We start from the raw sequence: 15748 nt of genomic DNA, 5'->3' as shown, positions 1-15748 counted from the left end.
GTCTTCCACACATAGTCTGTGTCAGTATTTAGTTTTCAGGCTGGTCAGACATGAAAATCCTCTCTCACATAAATATGTAGTGGCGAATGTCATTAATTTCTTGACTGCGCGTGTTGCCAGTTCAGGGTACTCGGTGAGCAGCCTTATCCGGCTCATCAGCGACACACCGGACGCAGCGACGGGACCAGGCTGTGAAGACCGAGGAGGACCTGTAGGCCGTGGGCCAGAATCTGTAGGGTGACTTTTCGTATGAACTGTCAGGGGGCAACTTTCTTCCACTGGGAAAAGTTGCTACACATAGCAGTGAACTCAAAACACCAATGTTCCCACGTTTTCACTTGCACATTAAGAAGTTATAGCCGATCAAAAATCTAAACTGTGGCGGTCCGGTCCAAGAGGTCACGTGATTCGATTTTTGCTGCTCAGCCAATCAGATCGCTGTATTGTCAGCTGAGCGAGTTTACCACGTCATCATGGCTGCGCCCGTAAGGTGTTTGTATGCATCTGTTTTCAGGCGAAGAAAGCCCAATAATAGCATTTTCTGGCGCCAGCTGGCAGAGATCTTGGTGGCAAGAAAAAAGAAATAGCCCAGAACATCCATCATTTGTTTTCTAACATGCTTGTCCCTGCGTTCGCAAGGTGCCGGTCTCTATCTCCAGCTGTCAATGGGCAAGAGGCGTTGTATAAACTGGACAGGTCGCCAGTCCATCGCAGGGCAGAAATAGTCCAGACTTTTGCCCTATTTACTGTGATATCACCAAGACCTGCTGCGCTAGAATAGCAAAGGCAACAGGTGTCGATGTGCCAAACGACTTATCCCTGCCAGAATGTGTATTCCCTGCGCTGAGAGCGCATTTAACTGGAAGAATGAATCCAGTCAACTCTGCCTCATTTCCAACCTATTAGGCGTGGAAATGAAGATGTTTTACTTTTCTTAACGAAATATAGCAATGGTGTCGTTACATTATCGTTCAGTTAGTGTGAAAAAACTGAAAATGTAACACTTGTTAGTGCTATTATAAAGGATTGCTATGTCGGTTAAAACTCGATTGATCACTCAGTGTAACACGTTATGAGAAAGTAAACGGCTCTGTGGTCATTTTCACATGTGTCACGAAAATATTAGCTTTATGTTATTAGATTGTCGCATGTCTGTCTGCTTAAACCAAAAATCCACCTTCCTGAGTTCATCACAGCTGTCAGCTTGTTTGTCTTTTTTCTTTTCTTTTCTTTTTGACCCACATGAATGGATCATATAGAGCGGATTTCACGTGTGATCAAATGAACACTGAATAAAGGTACAGCCAAAATTATCAGATTTAATAATATTTTAATTCAACCAAGAACCATATAGAGATATTAACCATATTAAGAAAACGAGATATGTCTCTTTTAAAAATAGAACAATGTATTAGGAGTTTAAAAAATCTATTTCATTTTATTAGAATGTGATATTTAAATTATTTAGACTTCACAAAGCTGAAGGTTAAAACTTTTATTGATTTCAAAAATACAATACAAAATTCTACAAATTCCGAAGGGGATAACTCGTTTGGCACAACGAGTTTATACAACGCGTCTCGCCCATTGACAGCTGGAGATCGGCACCAGCACCTCGCAAACCCAGCGGGGATAAGCGTGTTAGAAAATGGATGGACGGATGGACGGATGGTCTGGGCTATTTCTTTTTTCTTGCCATCAAGATCTCAGCCGGCTGGCGCCAGAAAATGCTATTATTGGGCTTTCTTCGTCTGGAAACAAATGCATACAAACATCTTACGAGCGCAGCCATGATGAACTGGTGAATGCGCACAGCTGACAATACAGCGATTTGATTGGCTGAGCAGCAAAAATCGAATCACGTGACCTCTTCGACCGGAGCGCCACAGTTTAGTTTTTTTTATCGGCTATAACTTATTAATGTGTAAAAAACGTGGGAACATTGGTGTTTTGAGTTCACTGCTATGTATAGCAACTTTTCCGGGTGGAAGAAAGTTGCCCCCTGACAGTTCATACGAAACTTCATAAGGAAGCGTTCTACAGATTCTGGCCCACACCAGCCGCACACTCCGCTGCGCGCAGCTCCCCCGTGCGCTGAGGCGCTCGGCTCCTCTTCACCTTCCGGCCGCATAATGACCTCCGCGGCTACGATGACGGAGTCTCTCCACAGCGGCTGGACCCCGCCGGCTGCGATCAGCGGGGGAACCACACCCCCTCCACCGCCCGCTGATGACCCCCTAGGGGTACGCGAACATTAGTTTGGGAATAACTGATCTAGAGGATATAAGGCTCATTGTGCTTTACTGTTCCCTCCTGCACCGGTAACAGTGGGGAACGCACTAAAAATTGACCTCTTAAATCTCTTAAATAAAAAATACAAACTGATAGTTTAGCACCCTTTTTTACACACACAGATAAAAATGTATCTTTCAGAAAATTACCATGAACTAATAATTACATTTTCTTATAAACTCAAGTGAAAACAAATACATTTATAAAAAAAAAGGAAAGAATGTGCTGCACATATAGCATCAAGTTCCCATGGTAACATTAGCATTGTTGCACAATACTAAGCAAAGGCTACAGCTGTTAGCAGCCGTTTGCAAATTCCAGTCAGTCAGTTATTACCATTTATAGCACAAATGTGTATCATACAGGTAATTAATCAAATCTCAGAGCTTCACTCACCGTTGAAACGTGTTTAAATCATTTTACTTGTTTGCGGCCGTTGTCTGCTGCTTTCGCTATTCTACAACGTGTAACACAGCAATATGAACATCATCAGACACTTAACCCCCGCAGTAATCAATTAAAGTATGTTTGGGGAAATATTTTTACTTCTTACCCTATGGATGATTATGATTTTAAAATCCTCTATGTTAACCGTGGCGATTTCGCTGACAGGAAGTACCAAACAGGAAGTAGTTTCCAGGAAATGGGGCTCACTGATTGGCTAGTTCCTCAGGGAGGAGTATGGGAAATGCAGTTGAGCAGTTCTTCAGAGGGAAAATCGTTCTCCTTTCTTTTCTTCTTATTTAAGTCATTGTAGATTGTCCTTTTTATATAACCTTTTAGTTAAACATGTTTACTAATTATTGCCTTTTTTTAAAACTGTTTTTAATTTGATAAAATCTGTGATATAATGAACGTATTAAAATATCTATCCAAACTCCAGTTTGTTTTAATAAAAGATTACTTCAGCATAAATTTTAAGGCCTGGTTACACTCTCCTGCCCTAAACTCATGTACGTCCCTGTACATGTAAGTTGTCAGACTTGTTGTAGCTGAGGGGGGTGGGGTAGAGAAGAATCCGCTTGATTTTCATTCAGAACATCAGACAAGACAGTGGTCAACCCATGGAAAAAGGACTTAACCACCGTGATCAGGGGATTCCCAAGTTCAGGATAATCGAGTCGCCTAGGCGCATGACGGTCCCTTTCTAATCTTCTGGCAGCAGCACCTGCAACTTCCTCTTTCGATTCACATTCGTTCACGCCTAGTGTCTCTCCTGCTTTGTACTTCCCACCACTCTTCCTGTCTTCTCCCTTTTCACCTTCTGACATATCAAGGGGCACCGACAGCGGCTGATCAGAGATGTCAGTAGAAAGTTCAGGTATGGTTTCCTTCTCCACAGGATGATCTTCCATGGGTTGGTCTGATTCAGCTAGATTACTTTCGATGTGGTCTTCTCTAGGTACTTTATTGGTTCGGGTCATTGTTTCACCAGGTGAGTACTGTTTGTCGATAAGTTTATTGGATTTCGCAGAACTGACTGGGGCACTGGTAGACACCTCCTGTGATTTGGACAGTTCAGGGGCACCAGTTACAACTGGGCCATGTATCGGGCTCTCTACAAGGTATGTGTCTGGGAGCGCAGTGTGCTGGAGAACTTGGTCATTGGATGAAAGCTTTGGGCTGCACTGGAGTCTCATGGACTGTGGAGGTTTGCACATTTGAGAGCTCTTTGAACCAATAAACTGGGATGAATTCATCATCCTCTTCATCTGAGGGAGGGTCTGCTTCAACAGGTTTTGCACGAGTAGTCGCTCTGCATTTTACTGGTCGGTTTTCAGAATCTTTGCTTTCCTCGGTGGGTAGGAAGCCACATGGAAGGAGCAAGTCCCTGTGCAGTGTTCTTAATGGACTATCACAGCTTTCCGGCTTAACAGTATAGACAGGAAGGGTACCTGCTCTGTTCACTACTACATGGACAGCTGACTCCCACTTGTCCGAGATTATATGTTTCCCTTGAATGCGGACATTCCGGACCAACACCCTGTCTCCAGGTTCCAAGTCAGAGGCAACCACACGTCTGTCGAATTGTTTTTTATTTTTTTGTGCAACCTTTGCAACATTACTCGCGGCTAACCTGTAACTTTCCTCAAGCCGTGATTTCAGGTTCTGCACATATTCTGAGTGTGACATATGTTGTTTGTCATGCAGTGGTAGTCCAAATGCCAAATCAACTGGTAGGCGGGGCTGGCTCCCAAACATCAGCTCGTAGGGTGTGAAGCCTGTCACATCATTCCTAGTGCAATTGTAGGCGTGGACAAGGGGAAAAAATATCATTGGGAAGTCTGGGTAGCAAACTTCACGCCAGTCACGCCAGTGGGACTTTTCTTCGTTCTTGAGTGTACCCAGCATGTCGAGTAAGGTACGATTAAATCGTTCCACGGGGTTGCCCCTGGGATGGTAGGGGGTTGTCCGCACCTTTTGGACGCCTACCACCTGACAGAGCTCCTTTATCATCCGGGATTCAAAATCTGGTCCCTGATCACTGTGCAGTTTCTCTGGCATTCCATAGTGCACCATGAAATTTTCCCACAAGCACTTAGCCACTGTACGGGCCTTTTGGTTTGATGTAGGAATGGCAACTGCAAATTTTGTAAAGTGATCTATGATCACGAGAATGTTTTTGACCCCACTTCTGTCGGACTCAAGAGAAAGAAAGTCCATACAGAGTAGTTCGAGAGGTCTTGCTGTCTTAATGTTAACTAAAGGTGCAGCTCTCGCTGGAAGTGCTTTCCTCCGCACACACCTATTGCAAGCCTTCACCTTCCTTTCCACATCCAGAGCCATCCTTGGCCAAAAGAACTTGGCCCGCATGAGGTCCAGTGTGCTGTCTACTCCCATGTGACCCATGTGGTCGTGGAGGCTGGTCAAAACTATATCACTGAGTTCTGCTGGGAGAACAAGCTGGTACACAGACTTGGGACCTTCTTGGCGTCCCCTGTACAGGACGTTGTTCACGAGCTCAAGGCGGTTAAGCTCTCTCAAAAGAAGAGGGAGGTCTGGAAGTTCTTTTCTCAATGTGGGGGGCGGTGTGTTGCCTGACTCAATTTGGGAAATGATGTGTTTTATACACTGGTCTGATCTCTGTCTTTCTGCTAGCTCTGCTTCAGACAGATGAGTGATAGTGGGAAAAGTCGCCCTGTCGATCTGCTTGTTGATAGCAGGGGGCACTGCATCCGCAGAAGCAGCAAGGCATTCAACTAGGGTGACATCAGGGTTATGGCTGTCATTGGAACTGTAAACAAGCTGCCTCTCACAAATTGCTTTTATGACCTTCTCGTCAATAGCATTGATCTCATCTGGACTAGACAGGTGGTCCTTGGTGAACTGCAGAATGCGGTCTCTTTCCTTCTGTGACTTTAGGTCGTCCTTCAACTCCTCATGGGGTCTCCGTGACAGACCGTCAGTGTCACCATTCTGTTTCCCAGGTCGATAGAGGAGCTTGAACGAGAATGTGGAAAGCGCTGCCAGCCACCTGTAGCTTGTCGCGTCCAGTTTTGCAGAGGTCAGTATATAAGTCAGTGGATTAGTATCAGTCACAACAGTGAAAGTATAGGTAATCTGCAAACTTTTCAGTGACTGACCATTTTAGCGCTAAAAATTCCAACTTATGTGCTGGGTAGCGACTTTCGCTCTGTGACAGCCCTCTGCTCGCATATCCAATGGCTCTCATCTGTCCCTCCTGTTCTTGATATAAAACTGCACCAAGTCCAGTGGTGCTGGCATCGGTGTGGAGCACGTAGGGTTTCTGAGGGTCTGCAAAACCCAGCACGGGGGCAGTGGTCAGTTTGTCAATCACTGTCTCAAAAGCTTGCTGGCAAGCTGGGGTCCATCGTTCCCCAAAGGGCTCTTTTGGGTCTCTGTATCCTTCCGCTCTTTTTTTTGTTTTGGCCCTCTTCTGGGAAGGGGGATAGCCAGAAGTCAGGTCATGGAGGGGTTTTACGATGTTGGAGTAGCCTCTGACAAACCCCCTATAATACCCAGCAAATCCGAGAAAAGCTCTTAATTCTCGTAGGCTTTTGGGGATGGGCCAAGTCTTGAGTGTGGCTGTTTTTTCTAGGTCAGTTTGAACTCCATCCCTGGACACCACGTGACCAAGATAACAAACTGACGTCTGGAAGAAGACACACTTTTCTGGGGACAGTTTGAGGCCAAATTCCTTGAGTCGAGAGAGTACCTTCATTAGCCTCTCTTCGTGCTCTTCAAGGGACTTAGAGAAAATGATTAAGTCGTCCAGGAAGACCAATACTTCCTTTAAATGCATGTCCCCCATGCACTTCTCCATCAGCCTTTGGAATGTACTTGGCGTGTTTGTTACGCCCTGGGGCATCCTATTAAATTTCCAGAAGCCAAGCGGACATACAAATGCTGTTTTTGGCTTATCTGCCTCCTCAACCTCTATCTGGTAGAAGCCAGACTTTAAATCAAGGACGGAGAACCACTGAGATCCGTTAAGTGCACGAAATGTGTCCTCTAGCTTGGGAAGACTATATGCATCTTTAATGGTCCGAAGGTTGAGATGTCTATAGTCCATACATAGCCTGACTTGACCATTTTTCTTTTTCACCACCACAATTGGTGATGAAAACGGAGACTCTGAGTCTCTGATAACTCCAGCATCTAGGAGTTCTTGGATGTTACTTCGGACGGCCTCAATATCCTGGGGGTGGATTGGTAGAGCGTGCTGTTTAAAAGGGGCCTCGTCTGAAAGCTTTATGTGGTGTTTTACTTTGTCTGTGCGGCCGAAATCTGTATCGTGCTGAGCGAACACATCTTGCATATCACTGAGCTGCTCTGTGATGCGCGCTTTCCACTCAGCAGGGATTGGGGACTCACCAAAATTAAAGCTCAAGGCAGGCCTTTGGAAGGAAGCACCTTCTGTCGCCTCGAGGGGTGGTTCGGCTGACTTTAGCACACTGTGTTGTTTCAATGAGATAGTCTGGTAAGTGTACACAACAGCTATTGTGCACCTTGGAGGGATGGTGACATCGTGATCAGACTCATTACAAACTACGACAGGTAACTTATAGGGTCGCCTGTGAGGAAGGTCTACGAGACTGGGCTTTACAAACAGACCGCCAGGCAAGGAAGGTAAGTTTGGGTGTTCAACCAGAACAGATTTCTGGTCCTGGAATCTACTCGAAGTGGAAACTCCTTCAAGTAAAACAGTTTTCCCAGCTGGAACCACTTGTGAGCTCTTTCCTAATAGTTTCACAGCACCCCATGAATCAGGATCGGTCGTCTGTTTGTGTCTTGCTTTTAGTACTTTTAGGACAGCTCGATAGTTTTGTGGAACAGGCTGAGGAGCACCTCTAGACTTAGAGCAGATGTTGTAAAGGACATCAAGGGGGTTGGTGCCTATAAGCACAAGCGGCTCTGAAATGGTGTTCAATTTTGGGACAACCAAAGCAAGAGTGTTCACTTCAGTTAGTTCACCAACAAACTCTTTTGGGAAAGTGACAGCTAGTTCAATTTATCCTAAATAAGGGACAGGCTGTCCCGCAGCTCCTTCCACTTCTAAGAGATCATGAAGCGGTTTGATCTCCCGCTCTGAGAAGTGTTGCTCGTAGAATGACTGTGGGATTGTTGTTACTTGGGAACCCGTGTCAAGTAAACAAGTAACTTCTTCATTTTCTATGTTCACAATGGCTGTACACTTACCCCCAACCAGTCCTTTTGGAAACTTGAATGGGGAGCTGTTATCTGGTTGTTCTTTGCCTATGCATGCTTGTGAGTTTGCTACAGCATTTGTAGCTGAGGGACAATGAATTGTCTCAGCCCCTGCCTGTCCCACTACAGGAGCTGCTGGTCGTTTAAACGTGAGCTGGAATTATTTTTCTTTTCCCACTCACTTTGTTTCTGCTCCAACTGCTTCCGCTTTTCAAACACTAGGGCGGGGTTTGGGGCCTCGGTGCACGTCGAAGAGATGTGCCCATCTTCTCCACACTTAAAGCAGTACCAGGGCCGGGGTCTCTTTGTCTGTCTTGATCTCATCTGGGTTTCCTTGCTCGCATTTGTTTTGTTGGGCGTTGAGGTAAGAGCTCTCTGTGCAGCTCCCTTTTTATCGACCCCCTTTTTTTTTCTCTGCCATGAAGGTGGTAAGTTCACTCTGGAGGGCCGCAACCTGCTTTGCAAGGTCCTCAATGGCACTGGGATGAACCTCTGGTTTCTCCTTCGGGTCTGTGCATGCACACGCACTCTGAGACTGAACTTGGACTCGTTTTGTAGCACTCATATGCTTCTTCATGCGACTGGCTCTCGCCTGCTGTCTGTCTTCTTCTGTGCGCAACTTTAGCAGGAGCTCTGCAAATGAAGGTGGGTCACCCCTGGTCTGTTGGACCAGGGGTGACATAAGTAGAGAGCAGAGTACTGTCCCAACACCCTCTACAGAATTGCTTCAGAAGATGTTTATTCACCTATCCTGGTGCAACTCCACCTCTCTTTGCCACTAGGGTTAGTGCTACCTGCAACCTGTGAAGGTAAGCAGAAGCTTTCTCTCTTGGATCTTGAAATGTGTTTAAGAATTGAGCAAAAAGTTCTTCCCCATCCTCAACAGTGCCAAAAGCGGAATCAAGTAGTTGCAGGAAAGCTAAGGGAGGTGAATTGGGCTGTAATCCTTTAACAACGTCAGCTGCGGGTGGAAGTAAGCTTTCTAACATTTTTCTGGTGATCTGAAGGGGAAGCATGTTAGGGTCATTTAGCAGCAACTCGATATGAGAGCGCCAGGTGTCATAATCGGTCTCATTACTGGCTCTGGGAGTCTTTCCAGAGAAGAAACTGAGCCTTACTAGGGGCTGGAAATGGGTACTGATGGCTTCGCTCTTCACAAAATGTTCAACCACAACCTTTTGAACTTCTGGTGGATTTATGTCATTTAGAGTAAAGGAAGGAGCTTTCCCGACATTGCCAATTGGAATGGTACCAGTGGGAGAAAAGCTATCACGTCTATGAGGGGTGTCTGAGGATGGAATAGGGCCATTTTGTTCAGTTAATAATGGCATAGCCCCCTGGGCTTCAGTGGGATTTTTAGCATGGATGAGAGGAACTTCCTCCGTTACAGAGCTCATTGTTTCAATATCTTTACTAATCTGGAACATCACCTCTTGAAGGACATGTCCATATTCAACACCACTCAATTTGGCTAAGGTCTTAAGTTCTGACAGGTACGTTTTGGTGATACAACCACTGATTTCAGTTTGGTACACACTGCTCAGGGCTTTGATAGTGTAAACTGTGGATGGGTCATCTTGTGAGGCATATTTGTATGGTAATGTTTCATTCAGTAATTCTAAAGCTGTACCATATGTGAACTCAACGATCAGGTTTTTGTTGAACTCAGATTTATCCTCATCGACTAGAACGGATCTTTCAATGGATCCATATTCTTTAAGGAAGTCAATAACCTGTTCATCTTGGTCTCTTTTCTGACTTAATCCACTAACAATGACGCAATTTGGGACTTTGACACCGTATTTCTGTACAAAATCCATACTGGACATGAGATCAATATTGACATTCAAACCAACAGGCTCCTGGCTGGCTCGCCAATTCTGTAACCCTTGTCACGATACGATGACAGAGAAACAGGCAATGAGTAACTTAGAGCAATAACAGGACCAGTAACAGAAGATACTAAGTCATAAGAGCCTTTGGTTTGAACTCAACAATGACAGACATCAGTAATTTGAGTTGTTGTAAAAAATCTTTCTTTGAACGAGGACAACAACTTTACATACAAAATAACATTTAAATTGGAACAATATATACATATACCCAAAACAAAATACAAAATCAGAATAATAAAGCCGGCAAAAATCCTCAAAGAGAATAAAAGAAATAACGCCAAGTCCTTAATACGCTTTTGCTCGTTGGGGCCCTTTCTTCTTGAGTCTTTGGTATATTACCACCAGAACCAATGTCGATATTCAGTGTTCAATAGTCCTACCTCACACTCTGTGAGAAAAAGGGGATGAGACTGCATCAAGTTCAAGCACACAGTTCAGTTGGCTCGCCACCCAGCTCACACTGGGAATCTCTATGTCGCAGGAAAAAAACATCCACTGCGGGTACAAATCAGCTTAAATCTGCCCCAATTCCAGGATGGGTATGATTCCAAATCCATGGATATCATTGGGAAGTCTGGGTAGCAAAAAAAACCTGACCTATAGATTAGCCAGAGGAAAGTCCATTAGTTTCATTTTACGCGTACCCCATAGATCATCACCAATCAATAGCATTTTGCTTCACATCAATTGGTTTAAAATAATTTTCTCGAGAGCTCAGTCGTACGACTAAAGTGCTCATAGTAGACAACTATAAGTATATCTTTAAGTATATTTTTCCAAGTTATCAAATTGCTGATAAACTTACTACACCAATACAATAAAGAGCAACCTTCAGTGCAAAACAACAAATACAGAGACATTCACAGTGATCTAGAGGATATAAGGCTCATTGTGCTTTACTGTTCCCTCCTGCACCGGTAACAGTGGGGAACGCACTAAAAATTGACCTCTTAAATCTCTTAAATAAAAAATACAAACTGATAGTTTAGCACCCTTTTTTACACACGCAGAGAAAATTGTATCTTTCAGAAAATTAACATGAACTAATAATTACATTTTCTTATAATCTCAAGTGAAAACAAATACATTTATAAAAAAAGGAAAGAATGTGCTGCACATATAGCATCAAGTTCCCATGGCAACAGGTTAGCTAAGTACGCTTAGCAACATTAGCATTGTTGCACAATACTAAGCAAAGGCTACAGCTGTGAGCAGCCGTTTGCAAATTCCAGTCAGTCAGTTATTACCATTTATAGCACAAATGTGTATCATACAGGTAATTAATCAAATCTCAGAGCTTCACTTACCGTTGAAACGTGTTTAAACCATTTTACTTGTTTGCGACCGTTGTCTGCTGCTTTCGCTATTCTACAACGTGTAACACAGCAATATGAACATCATCAGACACTTAACCCCCGCAGTAATCAATTAAAGTATGTTTGCGGAAATAGTTTTACTTCTTACCCTATGGATGATTATGATTTTAAAATCCTCTATGTTAACCGTGGCGATTTAGCGGTTTCGCTGACCGGAAGTACCAAACAGGAAGTAGTTTCCAGGAAATGGGGCTCACTGATTGGCTAGTTCCTCAGGGAGGAGTATGGGAAATGTAGTTCAGCAGTTCTTCAGAGGGAAAATCGTTCTCCTTTCTTTTCTTCGTATTTAAGTCATTGTAGATTGTCCATTTTATATAACCTTTTAGTTAAACATGTTTACTAATTATTGCCTTTTTTTAAAACTGTTTTTAATTTGATAAAATCTGTGATATAATGAACGTATTAAAATATCTATCCGAACTCCAGTTTGTTTTAATAAAAGATTACTTCAGCATAAGTTTTAAGGCCTGGTTACATGATCTTGAGAGTTTATTGCAACAGTGGATGATGGACAATGACATGAACCAGAGTCAGTTACCGGACAGAGTTGTGGGGTGCAGGAGCTGGCTGGCAGGAACAGAGCGGAGATGACAACCAGGGACACGAAGGAGCTGAGCTGCTGCAGAACTGGGAGTGAAGCCAGAGACCATGAAGACGGGAACGGAGGTACAGAGTCCAGCAGCGCAGCAAGCAGGAACTTAACAGAACAGACAGGAACCAAGATGAGAGGACAGGAACGGACGGGCGTGGTGTTGGATGACTGAATTACGAGCTGGCGAAGAGGAACACACTGAGGTGAGCTTATGTAGGGAGTCTGGCAGGTGAAGTGAATCCTGACTAATTAGTGCTAACAGGTGTGACCAGTTGCTGAGGAGTGAGGGTGAGCTGAGTGACAGGAGGAGAAACTGAAAACTAACAGAGAAAAACCCCGACTTAAACTTAACAAAGGGGTTGGCTGCTTTATAAATCAGCAGGTGGGTGATGAAGTGGCTGAAATCAAATTGATATTATTATTAGTGTTTTCCTTTTCATTATTGTTTGTTATTATTGAAGCAAGCGGCTATTTCACACAGTAGATTGTGAAAGACTTTAAAATATTTCTTAATTCTTAAGGTCAGACTGGTAATTACCAGTTCTGCTGTTGAAATAAAAAAACACCACTTTTGGTCTCAGAGCAAGACTCTGTGCCCCCTCATAATGCTCTCCAGGTGCTGACCATGTCTACCCTCTTGTTCCATTAAAGGGATATGTTAAATACAGAGGACAAATTTACTTTACAAGAACTGGAATATTGACAAATGAAATAGTTTTAATGATAGGAGTAATTTGTTTAATAAGATCATGAATCTGGTTGTCAGTCAAACTGTTATTTTGTGTTGATTCAAAGCAAAGTCATAAGACACTATTTATTATTGGTGGATGGGGAAGACGCAATTTGACCTTGATTAGCCCTGAAGATGATGGGTATACCGGGAAAAAGGTTGCAAGTCATGGTGGGAAAAATCTATTCATAGTGCCTATTCAGGAACAACTGTGCACGGATCCTCTTGAGCTGACTGGTGAGGCATTTGCTAAAAAGCCAAAGGCTGTGTGCAGAATTGGTGTCCCCTTGCATTTTTAGACTGAACATATAAAGTTTTGTGGTGAGACAAACATCCCATCTGACAGAAACGTGACTGGTGTTGATCTTAGGGACACTGCAGAGAAAATATGTAAGGGATGTTTATATATTTCAGAATCAGAATCAGAATCAAGTTTAATTGCCAAGTAGGTTCGCACTAACAAGGAATTTGACTTGGTGTTGATAGTGCAGACAAAAAATAAAAATACAATAAAATAAAAGGGATATATATACAGAAGCTATATACACTCAGTAAATTGTGCGTTAATGTAACGCAGAAGCTTGTAAGTCCTGAACGGGGGAGAGAGACAGTGTCCAGTTTCATGGGCGGCTCTTGGCCTTGTTCATAAGGCCGGTAGCAGATGGGAAAAAACTGTTCTTGTGGCGTGAGGTTTTTGTGCTGATGGACCGCAGCCTCCTGCCAGAGGGAAGTGACTGAAATAGTCTGTGACTAGGGTGCGAGGGATCAGCCACAATCTTCCCTGCACGCCTCAGAGCCCTGGAGGCGTACAGGTCTTGGAGAGATGGAAGATTGCAGCCAATCACCTTCTCTGCAGACCGGATGACACGCTGCAGTCTGCCCTTGTCCTTACCAGTGGCACCAGCGTATCAGATGGTGATGGAGGAGGTGAGGATGGACTCAATGATGGAGGAGTAGAACTGCACCATCATTGTCCTTGGCAGGTTGAATTTCTTCAACTGCCGAAGGAGTTGCATACTATATAGTATTTGCATACTATAGTATTTTTGATGTTTGCTTCATTACAACAATATGGCTTTTGCTTTATAGCAACAGCAATGCAAGAGTGCCCTGTGTGTGCAGATATGTTTCCTAGAGAGGATATTGAAGTGCATGATTTTTCTTGTGGAGATAATTTTCAATAAAATGATTTTATTATTTGTCTACAGCATATTCTGCAAGTATAATAACAATTACTGTCTCAGAAGTACAGGACCTCAAGCCATAGAAGTGACTGAAACTATGCCTGGGCCATCTACATCATATTCATCAGACAGTGACGGTCAGTGTGGTCGAGGGTTACTGGTTATTTATACATGTTTAAGGACATAAATAATGGTAGTCACATGTCATAGCGTTGACTTCAGCAACACAGAAATTGCCTTCCCAAGGAATTTGGCATATGTTCTAACAGTTACTTGGTATTGCAAACTTTTGGGGGGGGGGAAATATTTTTTTGTTTTTTTACTTGTTTCTTTTTTTGGGGTGCCGAATGTAAAATTTCAGATAAAATTCTATAGCTGATATATTTTGATTATTTAGCTCACTTTTCTCACATTTAACTCCCTTTTCTCACATTTAAGACAGAAATTCACAATAAACAAGATCTTATATGCAATTGTCAACAATATATTTATAAAGTAAAATAAATAGTTAAATGTTAAATCTAAATGTTAAATCTATATCTAAATGTTAAATGTTAAATCTAAATGCTAAATCTATATCTAAATGTTAAATCTATATCTAAATGTTAAATCTATATCTAAATGTTAAATTTAAATCTAAATGTTAAATCTACATCTAAATGTTAAATTTAAATCTAAATGCTAAATCTATATCTAAATGTTAAATTTAAATCTAAATGTTAAATCTATATCTAAATGTTAAATGTTAAATGTAAATGTTAAATCTATATCTAAATGTTAAATGTTAAATGTAAATGTTAAATCTATATCTAAATGTTAAATGTTATATCTAAATGTTTTGAAAATATGCAAATTGACCACGCCCCCTATCGGGTTCTCGCCCACACCACCGACCTTGGATCAGCCATGAGATCCATCTGTGGAGGACACTGTAAACATGCCGCACAGACGGCTGACAATGCAACTTCCTATAACTATATAACCTATATCTCCCTTTAACGGCAAAGTTTCTTGTTTTAATGAGAGACTTATCTTGCTTAAACAACATAATTTTCGTCTCAAAACAACGCAACATAACCCGGCATCAGCTCGCGGGATATTTGAGTGTCATGGAGAAGAGGAGAGACGGAGGGGCGCCTTTTATTACTTTTTAAGAAGTCGTCATTTGTCGGAGGAATGTAGTGATGGTGAGATGAAGCCTCATGAGGCATTGAACCACTTGAGCCAACTGGTTCGAGAAAGGGTTCATTTCTTGATGCTTCATGTGCACACAAAACCACCTACTGGCCAGGTGTAAAATCACAGCCAGCTGTATCTTAACTCGTGTGATGCATTGATTTTTTTGTCTGGTATGGCTCTTGGGAATGACTTCACAAAAGGTGTAGGACGAAATCATTTGTCTACATAAATTGTGTATACACATGTGTATAATAAAATATTGTTTGAATGTATTCTCTGTGTGTAATTATTCCCAAAATAGTAGTGCCATGTGATATGGCATGATGTGTAATAATGAGACCTCTCAACTTTGATCAAAAGTTAAGAGTGAGATTATGGGGGGGGGGGATTATGATCAACAATTTCCCCTCAGTACCAACACTGAAGCACAGAGGTTCCCGCTGCGTCTTTACGCACGATCCAGCTGCTGATGTCTCCCTCCTTTCAGCTCAATGCTCTTCTAGACTGTTACAGTTTATAACATTCTTATCACCTTTCACAGCGACAGGTTTCTCAGTCAGTCGCCGCGCTGACCAGACGAATTTCTATTGCTCTCGTCAGTGCGGCGCTGCGGTGGGCGGATAAAAGCACCTGCTACGAGGGAAAGGAGGGGGGGGGGGGCAAGCATTGAGGCACAGAAATACGGTGCATGTAGTTAAAAAATGCAGAATTAATAAAAACGAAACTTATAAACAGACCAAGAGGCGTTTTAAACTGCATCTGGTTAGCAGAACTGTTTTATGATCCAGCGTGCAGCCATGACTGGTTCTGAATGAACCGGTCATCTGGCA

General features: G+C 42.9%; 1 long non-coding RNA gene across 2 annotated transcripts in view; it reads right to left on the bottom strand.

Annotated features, from left to right (window-relative positions):
- The window catches only part of LOC118563077, a 52632-nt gene extending 41238 nt beyond the window's left edge, over nucleotides 1–11394 (bottom strand). The window contains exons 1-2 of one of the 2 annotated variants that reach the window (XR_004930998.1): nucleotides 11322–11394; nucleotides 2689–2749 (exon numbers count right to left, since the gene is read on the bottom strand). This is a non-coding gene — a long non-coding RNA (uncharacterized LOC118563077). Of the gene's footprint in view, nucleotides 1–2688; nucleotides 3220–11321 lie in introns of those variants that run through there. The other variant, XR_004930997.1, reaches the window with a different exon arrangement.
- Between the last annotated feature and the right edge of the window lie 4354 nt (nucleotides 11395–15748).

This window comes from Fundulus heteroclitus, chromosome 5, assembly GCF_011125445.2.
Source record: "Fundulus heteroclitus isolate FHET01 chromosome 5, MU-UCD_Fhet_4.1, whole genome shotgun sequence".
NCBI lineage: Eukaryota > Metazoa > Chordata > Actinopteri > Cyprinodontiformes > Fundulidae > Fundulus > Fundulus heteroclitus.
Note: the sequence above shows the minus strand (reverse complement) of the source record. Positions and strands in the feature narration are given on the sequence as shown.